At 46.6% G+C, this 14,173-nt stretch overlaps 1 pseudogene; it reads left to right on the top strand.

Annotated features, from left to right (window-relative positions):
- The first annotated feature begins 7,832 nt into the window (after nucleotides 1–7,832).
- Nucleotides 7,833–8,903, top strand: LOC117834369 (senescence-specific cysteine protease SAG39-like; annotated as a pseudogene).
- Nucleotides 8,904–14,173: the final 5,270 nt, after the last annotated feature.

Raw genomic sequence — 14,173 nt, 5'->3', positions numbered from 1 at the left:
ATCGAGCTTGGAGCTTGTACGAAGTCAAGTACATAGGAATTGCACTTGGTTGATTAGAGGCAGAGCAACTGGCAATGACCCTGTTGTACTGCACACAAAAGTATGCATTGCATGGCTACACGTAACTCATCCAGGGGCATTAAGAACATTGCTTACCATGCTTTACGTGCAGGCTTGCATGGCTTGTGGATAGCTTTGGTAGAAGGTCTGTCTTGGCAGGGCAGCAGAAGGCATCTGCTCGACGCGCTGACAGCAGCTGCCGACGGCACAGGCGGGGACGTTCATCCCGATCTGAAGACGGACGATCGGCGACGAGCGAAGACCAAACGTGACGACGACATCTATGGTTGAACCTCAGCGTGGACATGCTTCTGCTCCTCCTGCAGCAGCTCGGCCACAGGGACAGCGACCTCGCTGGTGCTGCTCGTGGTGAAGTCCTCCCCGGTGGCCAGACAAGGACGGGGGACGGCTGGCTGCAGTGATGGATCGACGGCGACGTCCTGCGCACGGGCTCCTTGGCGCCGCGGTGCACAGCAGCGGCGAGTGGCGACGGGGCTGCTCGTGCGGACGAGATTGAAGGCGTCAGCCTGCAGCTTGATCTTCTGGGTGGCGCGCAAGACAGCAAGGCGGCGGCGCGGGAGGCGTGGAGCTGTAGATGCGGAGCAGGGGGCCTTTTGCGGTTGGGGAAAAATAAGATAGCGGCGGCGCCCTATATGCGAGCTCTGGCGTGTGGGTCTAGTGCCAAGTCGGGCACGGCCGCGTGACGAACTCGGACTCGAGTCCGAGTGGAGGAAGCGGCGCTGAAGAACGGGCGCTGGAGGAAAAGGTCGGGCGTGCGAGCTGGAGAAGATGATGGCGGGGCCTGCGTGGCAACGACAGAGGAGGGGAAAGCTGCAGCGTGCGAGAGGAACCAGCGCTTGCTGGGCTGCTGCGGGAAAGATGGGCCGCAGCACCGGGACGCAGCTGGGCTGGAGGAAGGGTACGCTGCTAGTGATGGACCGAAAGGAAAGAAAAAAAAACGGGCCACAACTGCAGGAGCTCGCATGCTGCTAAACACTGCTGCTCGCCTGAAAACAAAAACGCCCAACGGAGCAATGCTAACTGCACAACTCTGAAACTGGACAAAAGCTGACTGAAACAGATAGGAACTGAAGCTCAACAGAAAAACAAGCTAGCGGCTGCAGGTCTCAAAAGAATTGCCAAGCTGCAACAAAAACTGAAGACGCTTGACGGAACAACCGGAGGCTGAAACTGAGAAACCACAGAATCTCTGAACCAAGGAGCTAACGAGCAGGAAGTTAACTGAATGAACTCTAAAGCTGAAACACACTAAAAGAAAAAGGGATCGGCCACTCAAAAAGCAAAACACAAGTTTGAAATCTAGCAAACAAGATGAACACTATGCAGCGGCATGAATGCACAAACACAAAACAACATTATTTATTTTCGTAAAACAAACAAATTTTTTTCCTATACTAAATTTCCTGTAAAGAGAAACAAATGTTGGAAAATTTTAAAATTATGAGAAAAGTATTGTTTATTTATTCTTTTTATTCACATCCTGAAATTCGAAAATTTCAGGGTGTGACAATTGCACGATCTGAGGTTGTGTATACATCGATCATTAGCCCAATGTAAGTGTCATATTTCGGCAGAGGGAATACCTTAGCTTCAATTCTTAATTAGTCATCTATGTTTCACGTGGAAAGTTAGGTTGTGACCGTGTGGGGTGATTCTTTCACTATTGCAAAATTGAGCATTTGCCCAATGCGTTAGTACCGGACGCCTTTTCATCCAGCACTAACGTGCAGCGTTCGTACCGGTCATCATGCACAGTACCACCGGAGCCACTGTAGTACCGGTTTGGAGCCTCAGCCAGTACTAAATGGCGGCATGGGGACTGGGTGGCCAACGGCTAGATTCCCTGGAAGCCATTTAGTACCCGTTGGTAGCTTCAACTGGTACTAAATGGTGTTCACGCATGTGTGTACCCCCTATTAGCTTCAACCGGTACTAAATGTCACAATTTAGTACCGGCTAGAGCCACCAACCGATACAAACGTACAAACTATAAAATAAGCTCCTTCCTCCTCCCCAAGCCTGAGCTCAACCATTTGACGGAGAGCTCGAGCTTCCTCACTTTGCTGCCCATTTTTCCCATGATTTGGGGGGATTTCACTCTTCAAACTATTATAAAGGTTAGGAACTTCATCCTCCCTACTCCCATAATTAGTATTCTATGTTTTATACTTTGTAGCTAGAGAAATTTGTGCTTTTTTAGAGTGAGGATGAATGGAGAGTTTTTTCAATTTATACATGCATGTAGAATGTAGAATTTTTACTTATGAAAGTCTGTGCAATATTGAGAAATTCGTATTGGATGTTGACAAATATGTGTTGTGTTAATTACTTTTGTTGCTTCACATAAATTACATAAGTACAATGTTGAAACAGAAATAATCAACTAATTTTGTTGCTTTACATAAATAACAAAGTTGAGCTCAAGCTAACGACGATTTGAGAGAAAGGGAGTTGCTACCGAAATTCCCCACAAAATTTGTAGGGATTTAATTTGCTCATCAAAAGTGGTTCATATATAAAAGGTTAGCAATATTTTTCAGAAAATATTTTTTACATTTGTATTTTAATAAATGGAGAAGTAAATTAAAACTTTTTTGCAGATGGATCAACAATGGATGTATGGTGATAGGTGCTCCATGCTGTTCATTAATGGCCTAAAGACTTCGAAGCGGTAGAGGCCAACAAGTCGCCGAAGTGTTTCATGTGCTGTGCATGTAGAATGTGCAAAAATAACAAGGATTACTCTAATAGAAAAATACTACACGGCCACATATTTTGTTGGGATTTCATGCATAACTATATTCTTTGGACCAAGCATGGCGAAAGAGGAGTTGTAATGGAAGATGGTGAAGAAGATGATGGTGATGATAACAACATTCCAACTAATTGGGCTGAAGGTGGTGCCTTTGCAGATTTTGAAATGGGTGAGGTTGAAGAAGATTTTGCAGAAGATGAACCAACTAACGAACTAGGTCAGGTGTTGCTAGATGGAAAGAAAGACTCCGAATATGCGAAGGAGACAAAGAAATTTGAGAAGATGTTGGATGATCACAAAAAGTTGTTGTACCCTGATTGCAAACAGGGCCACAAAAAGTTGGGTAGCACATTGGAATTGATGCAGTGGAAGGAAGCAAAGGGTATGACCCATAAGAGATTTGGGGAGCTATTGAGAATCGTAAAGAACATGCTTCCTGAGGGTAACGCACTACCCTCAACTACATATGAAGCAAAAAAGGTTGTTTCCCCTCTAGGATTGGATGTACAGAAGATACACGCCAAAGGATACATTGGAAGCAAGGCAAGACTTGAAATGTTCAGAAGAATGAGAGGACCTACATCCGGAAAAGAGAGAGAATGGATAACACTACTTATGTCCTGCCAGCTACACTCTCAGAGGAGAAAGAAAGCATGTTTGTTTTCTTGAATAATATGAAGGTCCTGTCCACGTACTCCTCTAATATACAAGGAATAATAAATATGAAAGAGAAGAAAATCACAAATCTAAAGTCACATGACTACCATGTCCTGTGTCAGACACAATTGCTTCCAATTGCACTGAGAGATATTCTACAAGAGAATGTGAGATTTGCAATCATAAAGATGTGTGCATTCCTCAATCTAATAAACCTACAGAATGACGTGGTCCAATATCTTGTTAGCTTTGAGATGGTCTTTCCACCTTCCTTCTTTAATATTATGACTCATCTCTTAGTTCACCTTGTTAAAGTTATAACCATTCTGGGTCCAGTATACTTGCACAATATGTGGCCTTTTGAGAGGTTCCTGTTGGTCCTAAAGAAGTACGTTCACAATCGCACCCGTCTAGAAGGAAGCATTGCTAAGGGATATGGAATAGAGGAGGTCATTCAGTTTTGTGTTGACTTTATTGATGGACTTAGTCCGATAGGGGTCCCCGTGTCACGACATTAGGGCCACGTGAAGGGAAAGGGCACACTAAGGAAGAAAGTGAATATGAACATACATTAGACTGAAATCCGTAAAGCAAACTTCACAGTGCTGCAGAATTCATCCCTGGTGGCTCCATATATGGAGGAGCACAAGGATATTGTATGGATCAAAAATCCAGGGAAGTCTGAGGCATGGATTACACGGCATCACATAGATACTTTAGCAACATTCACCCAACGACACCTCATGGGTAACGAGATGATTAATGAACAACTTCAATGGTTGGCTAGGGGACCATTTGTCTCGATATGGCAATACAAAGTGTTGGGTGAAATATTAACGACCTCCTAATGCCTCTTAAAATAACAGTCATGCAAGCCCTGGCCCACCTGCAGCAATGACGATTACCGTTGACCCAGCATGGGAAGGGAACATCCCACTCCGTCTTGCCCGACCCAGGGCCCTGAGGTCGGACACTCCCGATCCCTCGATGGCGAAAGTCCGCCTCGCCCAACCCACGGTCCCAGGGTCGGGTGCGCCCGACCCCTCGCCGCAAGGTTCCACCTCGCCCGACCCTAGGCGTAGGGGGTCAGACTCATCCAGGCCCACAAGACAAGGGTCCACCTCGGACGCAGATCAGCAGATGAGAGCATGGATCTGAAGGGCCTCCCACCGATCTTGCCATAAATGCACCGCGGCTCTGGCGCGCAGAAAGGCGCCCGCGCCCCTCGACGTGGCCCACCACAAGTACCTGGCGGAACACTGTAGCCATGACCGCACAGGCTACAGTGGCCGCGGCTCCCCTTGATTCGCCATAGGGCACTGATAGCATGCAGGACAAATAGGGGTCAGCCGTCTCCCCCAACATGCACAGTTGCCACGGCCAAACACCATCATCATGCTCTGCGGCAACGGTCGCCGGGAGGACCGGCGACAGGGTCCGGTGACAGCCGCCCTCCCCCGGTGGCCGCGCTGACAGGAGCTGAAGGCCGGAGTAGGAGGCGGCGATCCGGGGACTTGGTCCTTCTCCTTGTATTTTACTCTACTTAGCTTATCTTTTTTACTTTTCCAGACACCCGGCTCACCTGTAACCCCGGTACCCTCCTTGCGCTATAAAAGGAGAACCAGGGACCCCCCGAGATGGGAGGACTCTCAGGTGAATAGAACCCACACACTCACCTCATGAGCATTAGTGCACACCCAAGAGACTTGGGACCGGCTCCCTCTCTCACCCGTTTGTACCCCCTACTACAAACCTTGCGTGAGTAACACGAGCAGCTCCTCATACTGGACGTAGGGCATTCCTTGCCCAAACCAATCTAACCCCGTGTCTTCTCACGCCACCATCCGAAGCCTTACGCGCATAAAAGAAATTTACTAGCCGTAGTCTTGATCCACTAATCTTGACAACGACACAAAGGGTACGAGATAAATGGTTACACATTTTATACGAGAGCCCAAGATCAAAAGAGTACCAACAAAAATAGTTGTGTCCGTATAGTTGCAATAGACAATAATGGGAATAAGTATAATTACTATTGTGTCATAAAGAAAATTTGGGAACTTGATTATGGACCTTTGAAGGTCTCTCTGTTTCATTGCCAATGGGTTGCTGGAGGAGGCGTAAGAAAACACCGTTATGGGATGATAATAGTGGATATCAACAAGATTGGATATAGAGACGAACCATTCATCCTAGCCAAGGATGTGAGTCAGGATTCCTATGTGAAGGACATGTCAAGAAAACCCAATACAAAAGCCGGTAAAAAGTCAGAAGATGAGCCAAAACGCCACATAGTCCTGCTAGGAAAAAGAAAAATTGTTATTGTTGAGGACAGTTCGGACAAATTAGAAGATTTTGGTCAGTTTGATGACCTTCCTCCATTCTCAGTTCAGGTTGACCCCAGCATCTTATTATCCAAGGAAGACGCTCCGTACTTACGGTGCGATCATGACCAAGAGATGTTCGTCAAGAAGAAGATTATCAATGTTCCCATTGAATAATGATGAGTCACTTTAGAACTTTAATATTATGTGGTCATGTCATTCATGTGATGAACTATGTAACCTATTTTGTACAATTCGAACAATTATGTGGTATTTCTCTCGATTAACAATACTATTTTAGCTCATCAAAAGTTTAGAAACATTAAATTAGAGGAAACATTACATTGTATACTGATGGCATAATTGTCAAATTTATTATAGCTAATATTTCTTAATATTTTTGCATGTTCCAAATAGTAGTTTTTTCCTTTTTTATAGTTTACCAGCAGTATGGAGACATTTCATATCCTATTAGTAATTAAAAACTTCTAATTTTACTATATAAATATATTGTTGTATGGTGTAGAGATAATCAACAGTAAGGTATGAAACTTTTTCAAATATTTTTCCTAAGTTTACTCCATTTATGAAGCATAAAACTAATATCACAACAATTTTCGAAATAAGAAAAGAAAATAGAGTGCTGGTGGGAAACGAAATGTTAGGGGAAGATTAGTACCGGGCGGAGGCTTTGCCTGGTACTAAATTTCCCCAGTTTCACCTCCTGCCTTTTTGGCTCGCTTTATAAAAAAACACCCAGGACCGTTCAAGGAAGAACTTCATATCAGGGATAACTTTTCGGTATGATTTCAATTAGGACATCTAGTGCATGTCATTTCTTTAAAAACCACGACTGGTTGAATATTTCATAACTCATTTTTCCATATTTAGTGTTTGAGATAGGAGGATGGAAACAACTTATGTAGATACTGCTGTTGTATTCACGACATTGTAGGTTCCAAGAAAGGCAGGGACCGTCAACACCAAGTACGTAAACACAATTCATAACAATTTCAATATTTTTCAATCTACACATATTTTGCACATGACAGATTGCTGAAATGAGAGATCTCGTTGCCTCAAAATGACTTAGAGTAATTCAAGAACAAGTATGTGGATTTCTTTTTGGAGGAGTTCGTAAATCCAAAGGGAGAATTCTATTACGATGGAACAAGTGTGGGTCAACTTCATCCAATCGGGGACTCGGATGACGACGCATAGTGCATATTCGGAAAATTTATAATATTTGAAGTGTATATAAATTGTACTATATGCTAGATTAATATATATTACTACTATACACTAATATGAATACTAACCAACCAACGAATTAAAACGAAAGGATAACAAAAAAAGAATAACCATTTAGTATCTGTTGGTAAAACCAACCGGTACTAAACTGCCGTTCGCAACAGTGCGACGTGTCTTGCAGTTTAGTAACTATACTAAATGGTCCATTTAGTACCAGGTATTTTAGCTAGTACTAAATGGCATGGCATTTAGTACCGAACAAGCGGTACCGGTGATGTGCCCGGTACTAAAGGAGAATTAGTGACTGTTACGAAAGGTCGGTTCTCCAGCAGTGTTTGTACCCTGTACAGTAGTCGTTCATTAAGTTTGGCAGGTCAACAGAACATGTACCACCAACAGGTCAAGGCAGATTACTCTTTTGGTCTTGACTTCCCGATCGATACCCGACCAATAGGTTAGTATACTAACGACCTGCCGACTTTGGCCACAGACCGTGTCCTACAATCCAAGGCAGTTGATCACAAGTTCAACGCGGCTCCTAACTTGGCTTCTATATAAACCTCCATGCACCCTGCAAATGTACAAATTAAACCCCAGCAAAGCATTTAAGCTAGCTAGCTTCGTCGTACGCAGAGAGGCAGCATATCTACGTGCAGATAATAGAAATTTATAACTATACAAACAAAGCAGAATGGCGTCCTGCATCGGTGGAAATAAGCCTGTGATCGCGGCGGTCCTAATGCTGCTGGCCGCTGTAGCCATGCATGACGGACAGCATCACCGCAGTGATCGCATCCCGACAGCCATCCTCCGGTGGTGTCTTCGGCGAGGAAGCCATGAAGGCGAGGCATGAAAAGTGGATGGCGAAGCACGGCCGCACCTACAAGGACGAGGCCGAGAAGGCCCGACGCTTCCAGGTATTCAAGGAGAACGCCAAGTTTATTGACAGGTACAACGCAGCAGGCGCCAAGAAGTACCATCTGGCGACTAATGAGTTCACCGACATGACGAACGGCGAGTTCATGACCAAGTTCAACGGCTTCAAGCCCCTGCCATCTGGGGCCAAGAAACTGCCTGGCTTCAAGTACGAAAATTTTACACTTTCTGATGACCAACAGGCGGTTGACTGGAGGCAGAGTGGCGCTGTCACCGGTGTCAAGAACCAAGGCGGTTGTGGTACGTAATGAATCGAGACTGACTTAGTCATAGGTCTTCCATAGCACTCTGACTGTATGTGTCACCCAAATTTTACTATATATGCAAGGTTGTTGCTGGGCGTTCTCCATGGTTGGGGCCGTGGAGGGGATATATCTACACGATGAAGACAGGGCAGCTGGTGTCTCTTTCGGAGGAGCAGCTTCTGTACTGCGACACTAACGATGGTAACAACGGCTGCAGCGGCGGAAACATGGACAGAGCCTTCCGGTATATCATGGACGCCGGCGGACTCGCCACCGAGGACAGCTGTGTGTACACCGGCCATGTGCCAATCCGTCCAGCCTGCCGTCACGATCAGCAACTACCAGGGCGTGCCAAGAGGCAATGAGATGGCGCTCGCCTCGGCCGTTGCCAACCAGCCGGTCTCCGTAGGCATCGATGGCCGCACCTTCCTAGTCATACGGCGGCGGCGTGTTCACTGCAGACAGCTGCGGCACAGACATGACCCATGCGGTCACGGCCGTGGGGTACGGTTGGACCAGGACGGGACGCCATACTGGCTGCTCAAGAACTCGTGGGGGACCACCTGGGGTGAGGCTGGGTATACGAAGTTGGGGAGAGGCACTGGCGCCTGCGTTATTGCTGTAGATGCCTGGTACCCAACTACATCAGCCTAAGTAACACTAGTAGAGAATTGGCCTTTAGTCCCGATTGGTAGGGTGTATATCTCTCGGATATCCATCCGGGATAAACCAACCAGGACAAAAGGGGGGTCTTTAGTCCCGGGTCTTTTAACCGGGAGTAAAGGTCCCCCTTTAGTCCCGGTTGGTGTCACCAACCGGGACTAAAGGGCCGGCCACGCCAGGCGCGGGACAGGCCCTTTAGTCCCGGTTGGTGACACCAACCGGGACTAAAGGGGGACCTTTAGTCCCGGTTGGATTTCCCAACCGGGACTAAATGGCGTCTGCATGGCACTGCCGTGGCGCCTGAATTTTTCATGCATGCATCACGTATATGTAGTACCGCGGCCCTTTTAATTTGTTAACCTTTAGTAGTTGAGATTTTTTTAGAACGAAATCAACTAGTATTTAAACGAATGGGATTTGTAATTATACAATTACTATATATATACACAATCCTTATACACAATTCATATACACAATTCAACTAGCTTAGTACAAATCGATCATAATTAGCGCGTATTATATATACAAATAAATCAAAGTATCTGTCTACAATCTTCCCGTCGTGGTGTTGCTGATCGGAGTGTCTAACTGTCGTCCCTCGTAATAAAATTCTCCTTTTGGATCTACCACCTCGTCCATTATGAATCCAATGAGACCTTCACATATTGCCGCTACTCTTTCTTCCTTCAAGAGTCCTTGTTGAATATTTAACATGTATAATTTGGAAATTTGTGAATGTTACACGAATAAATACATATAAGGAGCTAGAAAATAATTAACTAGTAATAGTTTTATTTTACGTACTTTAAAGTTGTGCGGCGTCATCTTCGGTCCCTTGGGTCCCATAAAACTGTGCATGTGCTCACAGATGTAGTAGCCACATAGATTATTCCCGGGTTCCTGTCTTAAGCACTTCAGTGCGGAAAAAAATAAGTTATGAAATATTCGTGTTATACAATGTAATAAATGTGCAGACTTCATACGTACCGGGAAGTCTGTGTTCCATGTAAGTTTTTCTTTGAATGGACCTTTGTGTGTCCTTATGAATTGTTTCCATGCGCTGCGGATTAGAATAATGAATGATATAGTGTAACAGGAATAAAATTTAGGAAATAAACTTTTGCATAGAGATAAAGGTCCAGAATTATTACAAGCCTAGCATGTCTTGCACTTCTTGGTAGTCCACCGGATCTTTCCTTAACGAATCGAAGACAGTGACGTGGCTTCTTTCAGGCTCAATTATAATAAGGATCCAGTGGAAGCTGCGTGCGTAAAATGTTCATGCATATTAGAGCTAACTAACATGTAGAGATAAGGAAAAAGACATCGAAAGTAGACGGTATACACACACTTACTTGAAGTTGTATGGAAGTAGTATGAAATCCTTGAATGTTTGTTTGTCTAGGAAATTGTATACTTCCGCAAAGGTTTTTTCCGGTGCTAATTGTATCTGTTGTTGGTTAACTACAGATGGATCCATGAAGCCTACATGTAGGTACGCCTCTCGGCGGCATGTCTGAATTAGCATCCTACATGAAATGGAAGAGGAAGTTAGTACGGTGACGCACGCCAAAATTTACATGTAGAGATAAACGGACACTTACAGAACCCAAGCGCTGATTAGAGAGACGTCCAGGGCATCATGATGGTACACTTCGTATATATTCTTGAAGTCTAGCCACAGCACCTTCTCCCCTTCACCGTGAAAATCTATCGGTTTTACCTTCATGCCGATCATCTCCCTCGAGTCGGCGGATGCCATCATGTACCATTGATGGAATGCGTACATCTTTGTTGATAGCTTCCGTACCAATGAAGGCTTTACTAGATGTTTGCCTAGGTCATAACGCCATCTCGGCTCAGGGGGCGGTGCAGTTGGCGTCTCAACTTGCCCTATGCATTCATCAAGTCCCAGACATGTTTCTTCCATGAACTTCAATACATTTGCTTGTTGATCCAAGGGCATTGCTTTTACCCGTTGAGCATCTTTTTTTGATAAATGGCTGAGGTCGGGACTGGACCGCTGGAAGATGACTTTCCTTTCCTTTTATCCTTTTCATCAGCCTTTACTAGAGCCCGTTCATAGTTTGACAAGAGTGGTATCCTTTTCTTGGCTCCTTCTTCCATCCTGATAAAAAAGTTTAAATCTCGCTGACTTACTGGCGGTGGCTCCATCTCCCTTGCTTTTTTTTCTTCGGCTTGTTTCTTGAACCACTCACTGGCCTCTCGTTGGATTTCTACCCACTGTTCGGCATGAGACATTGCCTCCCAGCGTTCCTTACGAGTCACTTCAGGCTCCTTTGTTTTCTTCTTTCTCTGTCTTTGCTTGGGAGGCGGTGCTCGTGACTTCTTTAGTGGTGGTGCAGGTTCCTTCAAGGGGGCCGCTCTTGGTGCCGGCGACGGTGATCGGGGAGGGGTATTGTTATTGTTGTCGTCGCTCCCAGCACCAGGATGTGGTGGAGATGGAGACCTTGATATAGATGGAAGGGACGGTCTTGGAGCAGGAGATGACGGTCTCGAGGTATGAGGAGAAGGTCGCTGCTAGGGATCTACGGGGAGCGGTCTTGAAGTTTGAGGAGATGGCTCCGTGCCGGGAATAATGATGTAGCGTTTTTGCCATAGAATGATCCCATGAAGCGCATCTGCCAATGTCTTTTCCCCGTCGCCTCCCGGGAAGTCGAGCTCTAGACCTCCATACTGGCTATCAACTATTTGCTCTACGCAGACACTGGCGTAGCCTGGTGGAATTTCCATGCCATGACTGCTCTGCCTCGCCAGGGTTGCTAACGCACTCCCGTACGCTACCTGTACATATAGCAGAAGTAAACAAGTTGAACTCCGATCTCGAGGCCTGGATCAATTGACAAGATTGCATAAATATTATGTATAAGTATACCTTAATAGTGAGGTTGCCGACCGGTGCATGCAGCTCACATGAGGTCCGTTGTGTGATGGCATCCACGGGGAACCGTTGCCCTTCCATGGGTAACCTGGGCGTCTGCGCATCGGGGACCCCTGTAGAAGCACAACTGCTCAAGAGGCGTTGAGAAGGGCTGGCGGTGTTAATAATCGGCAATGCTCCAGATTGGGCCAACTCCGCAACTGCGTGGGCCACCCGCCGATTGATTTCATCCATCATTCTTTGTTCTTGTGCCTGCACTTTATATGCTAGCATCTGCCGCCAACTCTCCTCGATCTGTTCCTTTCTTCGCTTCCGGCTTCTGTACGAGGCCCTGTCGCCTCGGAAAGCAAACTTCCACGGAACCACCCCGAACCCTCGGCAACGTCCTGGGTGCTCTGGATTACCGAGGGCCAATGTGAGCTCATCATTTTCTCGGTCCACCTTCAACCTCCCAGCCTTAGAATCTTCAATGTTCTTCATGAGATGTTCGGCCTTCTCACGTATTGTGTCATTAAAAATCAACGTCCCATCCTCTTGGCTTAGGGAGCCTCCATGAGCGTAGTACCAATTTTTTTATCGTTCGGGCCATTCAATAGTTGCAGGTACGATTCCCCGTTCGATCAGATCTTGTTCCATCTTCCTCCACTTGGGAATTGCTGAGCCATACCCACCTCGCCCCAAATGATGGTGGTAGCCCTTCTGACTAACATTTGCTGTGTTGGTCGTGATCTTTTTCACACCGTCTTCACTCCTCTTATATTCAACAAATGCATCCCAGTGGTCCCTCAACTTTGGCCACGCATTGAAGTCTGGAGTTCGGCCCTTCTTAATGTAGTGAGTATCCAGCATCTTCTTGAATGTCTGGAATTGAGTAGCCATCTTCTTAAGCGTCCACGCTTTGACATCCTTCTCACTATATCCTTCGGGGAATGTGAAATGTCTCTTCACGTCTTCCCACAGCATATTCTTTTCTGTCTCCGGGAGGGCGTACGGATTAGTGCTTCTGCCCTTCCATTCTCTGATGCTGATAGGCACGTTGTCCCGGACGATTGCCCCGATCTGACTCACGTACTTCTTTGCTACTTTCTCGGGAGCAACCGGCCTACCCTCTTTTGTCACTTCCGTGATGACAAGCCTCCCTTCCATCACCTTTGTACGACCTTGGGTCTTCTGCCCTTGTGTCGATCCGGAGGGCTAACAGTTCAAGATTCGTTAATTAGTACGTAGTAGTAACGGTGGCGTGAAACAATACAAGAATGGTTATATATACCTCACCGGAACCTTCCGCCACGGCAAGTTGTTGCTGCGGCTGTTGCTCTTCATTCCCATCGGCGGACTTGTTGAGGAACATGTCCGCCTGGGTGCCCTCTTCATCCGTGTATGATAGTGGAACGTTGTCGCCACTACCATCACCAGCGATTATCTGCTCCATGATATACCTTGCGGTCTCATCGTCTGCCATTTCAACTATTGATGGAAACATACATGGAATCATACATGATAGTCATAGAAATCATCTTACTACAAATTTCTACAAAGTCCTACAAAGTCCGGAATCATACATGTATATAATGAAATCATAAAATAACATGAATACTACAAAGTCCGGAATATTTATACAAATTTCTACGAATTTCTACGAATTTCTATGAATTTCTACGAATTTCTAGCAATAACCACATGCGGTGCCTAGGTTGTGACGGCGGCGGTCAGGGCGGCGGAGGCGGGGACGGTTCCCTGGAACCACGGGCGGTGCCTAGGTTGTGACGGCGGCGGTCAGGGCGGTGGTATGGTGGAGGCGGGGACGGTTCCCCGGAACCACGGGTGGTGCCTACTAGGTTGTGACGGCGGCGGTCACGGCGGCGGGACGGCAGAGGGGACACATATACAAAAATATAACTTAAAAAAATCTAACTTAAAAATCTAACTTAACAATCTAACTAAAAAATCTAACTTAAAAATATAACTTAATTTTCTAACTTAACAATCATACTTAAAAATCTATCATAAAAATATAACTTAATTTTCTAACTTTAAAAAAAAAGGCCCTCCCGGCGCTGCCGGCCGGTGCGGCGGCGGACCTCTCGCGCGCGGTTGTCGACGGTGGCCGGGGCGACGAGGTGGCCGGGTCGGCGGGACGGCGGCGGCCGAGGCGACGACGACGAGCCACCAAGGCGCGCGGGACGGCGTATGCGGGACGGTGACGAGACGGCGACGACGGGCGACGAGGGGCGACGAGGTGGCGACGAGGATGGAGCCGGTGGCCGGAGGCGACGAGGTGGGGGCCGGGCGCGATGGACGAGGAGGATCGAGGTGGGCCGGCCGGGGTGATGGAGGACGACGATGTCTGGACGCGGTC

The sequence above is a fragment of the Setaria viridis genome, chromosome 8, assembly GCF_005286985.2.
Source record: "Setaria viridis chromosome 8, Setaria_viridis_v4.0, whole genome shotgun sequence".
Taxonomy (NCBI): domain Eukaryota; kingdom Viridiplantae; phylum Streptophyta; class Magnoliopsida; order Poales; family Poaceae; genus Setaria; species Setaria viridis.
The sequence above is the reverse complement of the archived record's forward strand: the minus strand, read 5'-3'. Positions and strand labels throughout refer to the sequence as shown.